This window comes from Lissotriton vulgaris, chromosome 2_2, assembly GCF_964263255.1.
Source record: "Lissotriton vulgaris chromosome 2_2, aLisVul1.2, whole genome shotgun sequence".
In the NCBI taxonomy this organism is placed as follows: Eukaryota; Metazoa; Chordata; class Amphibia; order Caudata; family Salamandridae; genus Lissotriton; species Lissotriton vulgaris.
This window is the reverse complement of record NC_141688.1, coordinates 150504547-150516623: the sequence shown is the minus strand read 5'-3', so window position 1 is coordinate 150516623 and position 12077 is coordinate 150504547.

Below are 12077 nucleotides of genomic sequence, written 5' to 3'. Positions count from 1 at the left end.
GCGAACTCGCAATCCGCAAAATCTGCGAATTCCCGCGAATTTGCGGATTTTTTTTTTTTTTTGTGTTCGCCCGTGTTTCTGCCAGTTCGCGAGGGTTTTTACAATTTCGCAATTTGCGAACTTACCTGTCGGGTCGCAAGTTTTGCGAACTTGTTGTTTCTACGTGTCCAACCTGTTTGGGACACTCTTCTTCATCACCGCCACTCTCTGTCACCACTGCCACTCTCTGACTACTCATGCCACCCTCTGGCCCACCCATGCCACCCTCTGTTTCATCACCACACCCTCTGGTTGTCCAGTGTACATTATTTTCGGCAAAGCAAAGCACACCTTCCCTGCCTCAAGTGACCTGAATTAATTTGGGGCTGATTAATGTGTCACAGAATATTTTTTTAGCTGGCACCTGCTTCCTTAGTGCGCCCTGATTAGTGATCTTTTGCACTTGCTAAGTGCTTTCATTGTTGCAAAATTAGTTACAACACCTGCCCTGCCCCAACTGACAATAATGAATTAGGGGCTGATTAATGGATTTTAACTTCCAGCCTGGCTCCTGCTTGTCTCCCTTAGCTGTAATTCATGACCTTTGTGGCATATGTGTAACTATTCTGAGGTTCAGAGCAGGGTCACATAATAGTTTCAACTGGCAACTGAACTCTGGAGGGGCCCCTCAGGAAGCACTACAGGAAATGGCTACTAATGATGTGCCTGAACTTTTGAACCTGGTAAGTAGTTACTTTCAGTTTTGCTTAGATCGTATTTCTGCAATTTCGCACTTATTCGCGGGGCGCGAACTCACGCGAACAGTGCGAGCAGTGCGAGCAAAATCCGCTGCTCGCGGATTTGCGGATTTTGCAGGAAATTCGCAAATCTCGCGGATTGCGGATTTCCCGAAAATCCGCAAAATCCGCGAGCGGAACGGATTTTCCGCCCATGCCTGCTCCCACAGGGATTCAAGAATAGCCCAGGATTATTCTCAGCAAGAGTAACAGAGTTACTACAAATATATGATGATGAGGCATTATCTTATGTCGATGACATCTATCTCACAGATGACGACTTGGATACTCACTTGAAAAGAGTGAACACCATAATACTTGGGTTCGCAGCAGAGGGTTACAAATTCAACTTTAAAAAGTCATGAATTGCCCATCTAACTGTCCTATATTTAGGATATGAATTATCAAGTGAAGGCAAAAGCCTAGCAGACAACTTCTTAGAGAAGTGCGCTGTACTCCAAGCACCAAAAACGCTGAAGAACTTACAATCGATTCTAGGCTTCCTGAATTTTGGAAGAACTTACATTCTAAATTATGCAGAGAGGGTTAAACCTCTCTACGAATTAATAAAACCTGATTTTAAAACAATCAATTGGACTCAGAAACACACAGAAATTTTGAGATCATTGCAAACAGACATGTTAGCTAAAACAAAATTAGAAACTCGTGACAATACACGCAACCTTGTAATCCGAGTCATCCCAAGAAGATGCGGATTCACGTACCTGACCTCTAATGAGGGAGAAACGGTACCAATAGCTTACAAATCACATTTGTACACAAAAGCTGAAATAAAGTTCAGTTCAACTGAAAAAATTCTAACTGCGGTTCAGACTGCTGTAGCAAAAGAAAGGGCCCTAGCACAAGGTAAACGAATAATAATCGTTACACCGATACCAGCCCTAGAAGCGGTAACAAAAGCAAGCATTCCAAATGCTAAGCACTACATCCGAGCTGGATCCAATGGGTTAATTCTCTTGCTGCAACAGACGTAGTATATGAATTTGATCCTAATCTAAAAACACAAGAATTTCTACAATATGAATATGAATGTCCTCTGCCAACCAAAATCCTGCCTCTAGAACACTACGGATGTATAATATATACAGACGGATCAGCACAACCCGCAGTTGGGGGTAAACAAGCTTACAGTGCTGCGTGCGCGATTGTTAAAGGTCGTTGGCACAAAGGGAAATTTAGACCACTGGTCACTAAAACGCAATCTCTAGGAGATTGTACGGTTCAGCGAGCTGAACTACTAGCATTTAAGATGGCGCTTGAAAATACCGATCGCGAATTCCCCACACTTATAGTGTGCGATTCATATTACTGCGTTCAGTCTTATAATGAATACTTGCAGAATTGGGTTGAAAACGGGTTCAAAGATGGAAAAGGTGGCACAATCAAGCATAAAATGCTTTGGGAACAAGTAGTTCTTTTACAAAAAGAACTACAAAAGACTCACGTGATACACACACTGAGTCATCAACGTGATGGCGTTCACGTTGTGGGGAATTCATTGGCTGATGAAGTCGCGAAGGCAGCTGTGCAAACGGCTTCCGTAGCTGCTATCACCCGGTCAAAAACAAAAATAGACAGCGACATACTACAAGCTGTCAGTGTGTCAGTAAAAGATGATAGAAAAACACTCCCGAAAGGCTTTCCAGTAAAGTACTCATACATAACTGATGCGAATAATGTTCCATTTGTTCGAATCCCTGGAGTGGGGGATAGGGTAATTCCAAACATGGAACACAGGTTAGGACTAATTACAGCGGCACATGAAGGGCTCGCTTCTGCACATGCTGGTGCTTCAGCCACAATATCATTATTAAAACAGAGATATTGGTGGCCGCGCATGAGAATACAAACTAAGAAATCTGTTCTAGAATGAGAAATATGCCAAAGAATGAAAGTATCAACAGTGAAACGACCGGCGCAGACACCCCTTCTAATCTCAGATAAACCATTAGCATGTGTTTACCTGGACCACTGTGGTCCCTTACAAAGGGATGGTAACTATAAATATATCATGGTCGCAGTGGATTCCTGCATGAGATTCATTTGGATGTGGCCCCAGCGCTCGGCTGACGCCAGAACTGTTATAAAAGATTTGCGAGTCTTTATCGGCACATACGCAATTGGCATGCTACATTCTGACCAGGGTCCTGCTTTTAGCTCTCGAGCTTATAAAGAGGCAATGACCAGCATTGGCATTGCGTTGCGGTACCCTTGTCCTTTCCATCCTGAAGGAAATGGGATTGTGGAAAGAAAAAACTGAGACATAAAGCAATCTATAACGGCAAAGGTATTAGGTTCGGGTTATGGGTGGGTCCAGCATTTAACAAGTGTCCAACGTAGTCTTAACAATTTGCCAAGAAATTCTCTAAAAGGTTTCAGCCCGTACGAACTATTGTTCGGAACTAGAATGTATATTCAGGATTTAGATAGTCAAACTTCAGTGGTAGAAGGTAAGAAAAAATGCTTTGACATCAAAGATCGTTTGGCTGTTTTACAGGACTTAAATGAAACAAGAAAAGCCCTGAGCAACATAAAGTTAAAACAACAGCAAACAACCACTAAAGATACACCACCTGTCCCAGCAAGGCCTGTCTGGATTCCAAAGATTTGGGATCTGGTCAGAGAGAAGATCGCGGTGAAGAAGGAATTTGGGCCTTCTTACAGAAAAGCAGTACCTGTCTTAGCTGTCAGCGGAATAAGATCAGTTGTACTACCGCCCCTTGCTGGTAAAAAGGAGAACCGAGTTGTATCCATCGACCTGGTAAAACCATAATCATGTGGCCAATATTAAGTAGTAGGCCCAGTGGACTCCCAAGAATTAGCAGGACTCCAAAACTTGCTACAATCCAAGAGGTTCAAACTGAGAGACTAATCACATTTGATAAACCTGCAGTGAATAAAAAAGGACTATGCAACAATGCCATGGAACATGTGCCTCTTGAAACCCAAATTGAAACAGTTCGTCAAGAAACACCAGTCTACAACGATGTAGCCTCAGACTATGCTAATGAAAGAAAAATTGAAAAAGCAATTCCAACAATTGATAGAACTGCATCTGGCTACTTCATCTATTTCGATAACTTTTCTGAAGATCCAAGAGAACCTGAAGAAACGCCAGTAATAAAAACTTTTAAAGACAAAGCAACAGAACTATTTCATCAACTCAAAGAAACCTATCTGATTTCTCCATGGATTGAATTTTGGATTGTGTTAGGCGTACTTTTCCTCCTGCTTTGGCTCATCATGGTACTTAGTTTGGGAAAACTCATTGAGGGAAAATACAGTACAATGGACACAGCAAGTCAGAGCATCAACTTGGTCCTAAAGCCACACAAGTCATCTCACATCGAGAAAAGAGAACTATCATCAGTGAATGTGACAGCCATTCCAATACCCGGTGGGGTAGTTTGGGACAAAACGGATTACGAAATCTATGGCCCGGTCGAACTCTTGAAATATACTCACCAGTTCAAGGTTTCATTAAGGGACTTTGTAAAACCAAGTACATTTTCTGATGATTGCGTCTTTGAAAGCATAAATGATATGATTTCAGATTTAGTAATGTCAGCTAAATTTACAGTAAACAAAAGAATTGCCAATACTGTGCAGTAATTCAATTTTTTACCAGGGAAATGAGCTGCCTATCGCTCATTCCAAAAGACCACTCTGTCAGTCAAGGTTTTTACTACAAAATAAATGAGTTTATTTTATTTAAGTTTTGTTTTTCTTCTTTTAAATGAGGAAGTTTTTAGTTGGTACAACAAGAATTGTATAATTTGACTTCAATCTAATGCATATATCGTATACAATCTAGGAGGATAAAAAAGGGACTAAGAGCTTGAGAAAAAGGGAAGGCAGGACTGCCAGAATTTAGAAAAAGGATTGTACATTTAACACATGACACTCTCGGGCAACAAATTTGACGACAGACAACAAGAGATATATTAGAATTAGAGGGGAAGAGGGGACTTTTCCTCTATCAAGAGATGATTTTATATTAAAGACCCTGTAAGAATCCTGTTTATGTTTAGCAGGTTAATTTTACACCGTTAGACAATTCCATCTCATCTTCGATTTTCTAGCTTTCCGTATGTGAAAACACCACAAAGCAATCCAGGTATGAACTGAGCCTTCCCTGGTCTGTTGGAATGAGCGATAGGCAGCTCATTTCACTGGTAAAAAATTGAATTACTGCACAGTATTGGCAATTCTTTTGTTTATTACGTCATTGGCACAGCCTTACTGTGCTTCAGCCAAAACCCTATTTGTTATTTGAGCTAAATTTACAGAACATGATTATTTACAGGGTTCATCAAACTATGAACAAATGTACTGCTATAACCACTGTGCACATCACTATTCACATAAATCTGCACAACCTAGAAATGTTTTTCAATATAATCAATGGGAACATTGTGCAACTCCACCTAAAAGCAGTTCAAAAACATTCTATGAGAAATTCCCATACTTCTCAGGGTTTAACACAAGTGATGCAGAAACATTTTATTATAAACTGTTAGATAAAACAGGGATAAAAACTATGTTGACAAATACTAAACTGATTTATTCGGAAACATTTTATTGAAAAATGATTACATTTGGTTTTGATTTCTGGAAAAACAGCATTGAAACAAAAACCATCTGGGGTACAAAAGAATGGCAGGTCCAAGGTTTAGAAGCATTATTTCGCGCCTGCATGATCCCAGAACAAATAATGTTCTTGGATGACACCATTCAACAGACTACTTGTTTTGGCTTAGCCAAGATTAAAGACTTAAACAAACCGTCTATTCAAAAGCCAATACCTGATAATACAATCACAGATATTGAGATAGACGTATCCCAACTTTTACACCAAAACAGAACACATCCTGATTGAAAAAAGTGGTTAATCTGGCCAACAGACACAAATAACTGTAAAGATAGATTCCTGAACAAAATACAGGGGTTCAAAATGACCAGACCAGACCCTAAATACTCCCAGAGACAACATCCAGGGATAGTAACAACATACAGTGTAGGGAAACTATGCCTTGAATGGCTACAGACATCCACACTGGCAGAAATTAAGCAACACTTGACTTTACTTAAAGATGGTGCTGACTTGTGCGATTTCATAATGGGACCACGCAAACAGCGTCAAAAACGTTTCATAGCGGCCAGTATATACGCTGCGTACAACGAAGCTTGGAAAGTAACTCAAATTGAGACAGCAGAGAAAAAACCGAAAAATTGATCGTATTAATTTGGAAAAATCGCTTTCTGTTGTGGACAATGGGTTAATGACTCTGTCCTCCAGAATATATTCACTGGACAGTATTGTATCATCTGCTATCGATATAATAGATCAGGACTTGCTAATGTTACAATGTGGTCAGTCCCAATTACGTTCTATTGTGCAATTAGGCTGGACGTTGCAAAACCTGCGTTGAGGCTACGTGCCATGGCGTATGATAAACATAACGTCATTATTCTCTATCTTTAACCTTACTGATAAACAAATCAGTTTGGCACAAAAAGGAGCAGACTATACGATTCTGAGCATTGAAAAACTTGAGAGATTACCATTGACAATGTCAGAAAGACCTGTCATTGAATGGATAATACACTGAATAATCACAATTCCGATAACAACTTTCCAATTAAAAAATTGCCAAGAGTATATACCAGCAGGCCAGTATGAAAGGTCGGGTAAAGGGTACATTAAGTCATCATGGAAATTACCTTATACACACACATGTTATAGTGACAAGAACCAGAATGTATGAAAGGTAATAAGTGTAGACGATCACTAAGCGGTATACTTCTGTGCCAAGGTATTAATTTACATGGGGCCTGTGAGGGGACTTCAAATAACCTTTCATGCCACCATCACGGCACACCTGCAACACAAATAGAGCCATTCTTTAGACAACTTTCTAACGGGAGTTACGTTCTAATAACGGACCACAGCTGTTGTGGCATGGTGCCCGGGAAAGCATATCTCGTAAGCGTTAGTTCCATGGTCACTTGCTGTATGCAAGTATTGTATCCAAACGGCCCTCCTGATACAGAGGCAACGATTTGGCCTTCCTTGAATATCTCTTCTATACGAATTGATACTTTAAGCAGAATGAAGTCTGTTCTTTTACAGACAACCGTGCCTTTAACGTCATCAAAAGAAACGTATGATCTTCAAGTTGCAAGAACAACAGCAGAGATACATACACTTTTATCAACTAATTGCCCCGTGCATTTCGTAGAAATGCTAAGCCAAATTCTAAATATTTCAGATACCAGTGGCATCGCACATGTATTTAAGATAATTTTTTCGGGACTGTTAACACCCTTCGAAGCAGTCCTGGGCATCTTTCCCAATTTTGTCTATTCTGTCTTTGGCGGCCTGCCACTACTTTTGGGACTCGTAGCAGGAATTTTATTTTTGACTCTTTTGCTCCGGTATGGCAAGCCAAACCGCAGACAAGACTCCAGCAACAATGGAAGAAACGATCCTAGCTATACGCTATCGGGAGCGCATTACTAAAGTCCTTGGATTAGCCCGGCTAAGAGATCTGATTATGACCTGGTTTCTTTCATTCAGACCTATATGGCAGAACTGCATCTTAACTGTGCTTCGATGTATGCTATGCGGAGAAGAATGCGTGTTGGACACCTGTCTTACACTACAATCAGCAGTACCAATGGATATCGATACTTTGCTGAGTCCTGTAACGGCTCATGCATCGTTGTCCCCAGCAGTTACCAATCCTGATGACGGCATTCGTTGAAACTTCACCACTACGATTAGGTGTTGGCAGTGAAGTACGAGATGAGAGCAACATCACCCAGGTACGAACTTCTGTGCGCATTGCTGATCCTGACATCGATAATAGCAATCATTCTCACGACTGCCCCGTTGCAGCATTTTCAACCATAGTCGAACTTTCACCTGAAGCTGTAGACTGCTTTTTTGCACATCTGTCTGAAATGATGTTCTCCCCTGAACAGAAAGAATAACTTTTTGAGCAAACCGGCACACGGCGTTCCCCTGAACTCTGAATTCGGCCTTCAGGTTTGATAAACAAAAGCTACTAAAAACATTTGGAACTATTTTTCCCCTGAAACAGAAATTATTTTTTTTCAAAATTCCAAAATATTTACCCGTTTTTCTGGCACATGTACTCTGCTTAAAGTAGAAATATTCTTAAAGAACAGAGCTTCTATTTTAGTACATCCAGAGACAAAATATTAACTCAGCCTCTAGCACAAGCACAAGCAATTGCATTTATATGTGATGAAATAGTCTCGACCTTCTTTTCTGTGTAATTTCGCAAATCGTTCAGCTAAATATATATGCATCCTTTTTTACTGAATGATTACACTGCTTGATAAACGTACAGTACCAATAATCTTTTGTGTATTTTGCATACACCATTTCAAATGCAAAAATGTATTTTGGGGCGGGTTGGAATACACATGCACCTTTAAATGTTTACAATTGCTTAGTTTTTAGTAATGATGGACATTAGATCGTGGAGTGGGTATTGTGTTTTTATCTAGGAACCTGAATCAATATTGCTATTCTATGTCCTTGTGCTATAATCAATAATATCCCTATAATGGCTTAAGAATCAGATCCATATTTCAGTAAATCGCCCTTGCAGTCCAAGGCACGGCAAAAGCTACTTCCTTAGATTCCTAGAAAGCACAACGAGTTCTTTCGACACACCAAGCCTCCAGCAACCTGGGAAATCCCCACTTGCTTTGTTTTGATTTGTAATAGAACTCCTGCGAGCACTGTAAGAACGGCCAGTTCTTAGTGACATCTTTATTGACGTCTTATGTCCAAACCTTATGTCAAACTCCGCACCTTTTAGGTATAAATATACCAACATTGCCTTAAGCCAACTAACGGTGGTGGTTTTGGAGCAGAGCAGCTATCTACTTTCCGAGAGCCCAGCTGATGCGAAAAGCCCACGGACGCTGCCCCTCCTCTTTGACGCGCTGAGAAAGACACTGTCTTTTCTCCTGCCGAGAAAATCCAGCTCCGGCGTTTCCAGCCTACCCTTGCGGGTGACTGGGATATCGAGTCCTGAGAGAGAGATACCAGACCTCCTACATTCTATTCCCAAGGTACAGTGCTGACTAAACCCTTAGAGAGAATTCTTGAATCAGATTCTTGGCAAAACCAACTTGACTTAAACTGCTACTTACTTACTCCTTCCCAAGTATTAGGCTTAGGTCAGGTACACCGGGGTAGACGTATTTTTAGAAGTATCAGTTGAGCACGTTAGTCAATGTATATATGTATGTATATATTTTATCCATTTTAAAGTGTTTTATGGCTAAGAAACCTTATCAATGCTTTTACAGTATTATTTCATAATACTACTTTTACTGTACGTACTTTACTTTATATTAAGTATTGCAATTGTGGCAATTCATTTCTCCTGCATGAGAAGGAAGACTGCTCAATAAATAATACCTTTTATTGAAAACGCCCATCTCTCTCTTCTCTGCACTCTGGTGAAACTAAGAACGCACATTTGACTGAGTGAAATAGTTGTCTATTGTTTTCACACGACTCTAGAGATTTACTCTTATTCTGAGGGAGCAAAGTTGTCATGTTATATGGTTGTCGGAAGCTGAATCCCTTCTTGTCTGTGCCAGGGAAGCTGATCTCTCCATATTCATTCAAGAAAGTTTCCAGTGACCTCTGAGCTAGCTGGCGCAAACCTAAATTAAGTTTAACATAGTCAGTAGAGACCTAGATGACCTCAGTCCTACGTCTACACTGCTGTTTATGTTATTCCAATGCGCAGAGCCTTTCGGGAAAATAGGAACTACACTACAGTCCAGCCGTGAACCTATCAGTGCCTGGAGCGTGGTCCTCCTGTGGGCAAGGGACAGAAGTGGGAGAAATTTCGAAGACCAAAACACTGCCCAACTAAACCCAGAATCTGGGATTTAAAAGTACGTCCGTTGTCCACTTTCATTCCTAGATTCTTAGCCACGGAGGTGGCGGTGGAGGGAGGAAACATTACCGCAGGCCACCAGGACTTCCAATAAGGGTCCGGAGGGCATCCAAAAAAAAAGAACCTCAGATTTATCTGGGTTACATTTAAGATGATTCTGTTGGAACCAAGAGAAGACGGCCCCTAAACAGCTCTTAATGCTCTCTCCATGAAAATCAGCCTTCTCTTCACATGTGAAAAGAAGCTGTGTGTCGTCGGTGTATGATACATTCCGGGCACCATAGGATTCCGCGGGTGACGCCAGAGGGGACATATAGATATTAAAAAGAGTGGGGCTCAGGACCGATCCCTGAGGAACTCCCACCTCCAGTGGCGGCACTGAGGCTGAAAATGGAGGGGCCCAGATTGTTTGTTGGCGGTCAGATAGAAAAGACTCGAACCAACTAAAAGCCGTCCCCCTCAAACCAATCTCATAGAGTCTTGAAAGGAGACTGGATGCACACATAAGGAAGATTGAGGAAGGCAAAAGAAAAACAAATCCAAATGTATCTCTTGATATTGCATCTGATGATGATGAGAGGCTGAGCACCCAGTACCCCTGGCAGCAGCACTGCAGTGGTATCGTCCACACCCTCTAGCCCTGCAACATGTATGAGGCACACTAAGAGTCTGGGAGAGACACCAATGCAAAAACCTACATCACTGGGCCTAACTGGTTTGAAAACGTCATCATCACGTAAAATGATCCAGCCCACCATTCGCCATTTTGGATCGGGCTGGACCGGAGCTAGCGGTCTAGCTCTTCTGGGGAGGCAGGGCTTTAAACGCAATGTGCATCCGGGACGCAGCGGGCGCGACGATGGCGCGCCGAAGGCGCGCCTAAGGTAAGCCCGTCAGCGCCCGTCCGCGGCCGGCCGGGGCCAGGGGACATATTTTCTGGCCAAACACATACTTATTCCTCTAACGATTTACTTACTTTAAGACCCCCTGAACACCTCTGCCCGGCATTACCCCTGCACGTACTAAAACATACCTCCTTATACGGTATCTCAAAAATTAAATATACTGCTTCTAATTCCACTTTAACCTATGTTCACATACTGTCACTCAGCCACTTCCAAAACCACAGATCAAACTCCGTTGCATCTACCTTAATACGCGCTCCATGGCCAAACACCAAGTGGATATATTTCTATTATTGATATCTGAGAAACCTGACATTGTGTTTTTTAACCGAGACCTGGCTTAACCAGGACTCACTGCCAGACATTCTGGCTTCTCTCCCATCTCATTATTATATTTTAACTGCTAACCCATCCGCTGGTAAAAAGGGCGGAGGAGTGGCTGCCATCATTCATAACAATCATAAATTCATCACACTGCCCTCTCTCGTCCTGACCAGCACGGAGAATATTGTTTTTAAGACTGACACTGACAGTGGAGCACTATCACTGGTCTTGCTTTATCGACCCCCTCAATCCATGCCCACCTTTCCTGCATCACTGGGCGAACAAATGGCCTCTCTTGTAACAAATTATTCAAAATCTGTTTTAATTGGGGATTTAAACTTCTGATTCGATAATACTGAGGTAGACTCCCAGGCAGTAGAACTCAAGGACCTACTTTCAGACTTGAACCTAACCCAACATATTCACTCTCCCACCTACGAGAAAGGCCACAGTTTAGATCAAATATGGTCTCACAATCTTTCTCTATCCACTCGTTCTATACCTCCTTGTATCTGGTCTGATCACTTTTTTAAACATTTCACACTTACTATTGACGGAGGCATGAAACAGCCAATCCGGGTGGAAAAATTAGGAAATGGAAAGGTATCAATACGCCGGCTTTTCTGGATACCTTGGCCACTGCCCTGCCTTCAATGACCAGAGATATCGATGTCATTGAAGAAACTTTTTCACACTGTATCCAACTGGCAGCTGACATCCATGCACCCTGTGTGAATTTCCCCGGCTCACGCCCTAATAACGCACATAAATGGTTTACTTCACACTTGATGACCTTAAAACTTGAAGTCCGTCAAAAAGAGAGGAAGTGGAGGACAAGGGGCCTCATTTATGAGGCCTTGCGTCAGTTTTGCGCTGCGGATGCGTCACTTTTTGTGACGCATCTGCAGCGTAAAACATGCGCCTTGTTGCGCCATATTTAAAAAGTGACGCATCTAGGTAGATGCGTCACTTTTTAAACCCCTGCGCCACATTATACCTGCGTCAGGTATAATGTATGCAGAGGGGGCGTTCCCCCGCAAAAAGCCTCGTAATAGTGACGCAGTGAAATCTATCAGATTTCACTGCGTCACTTTTAG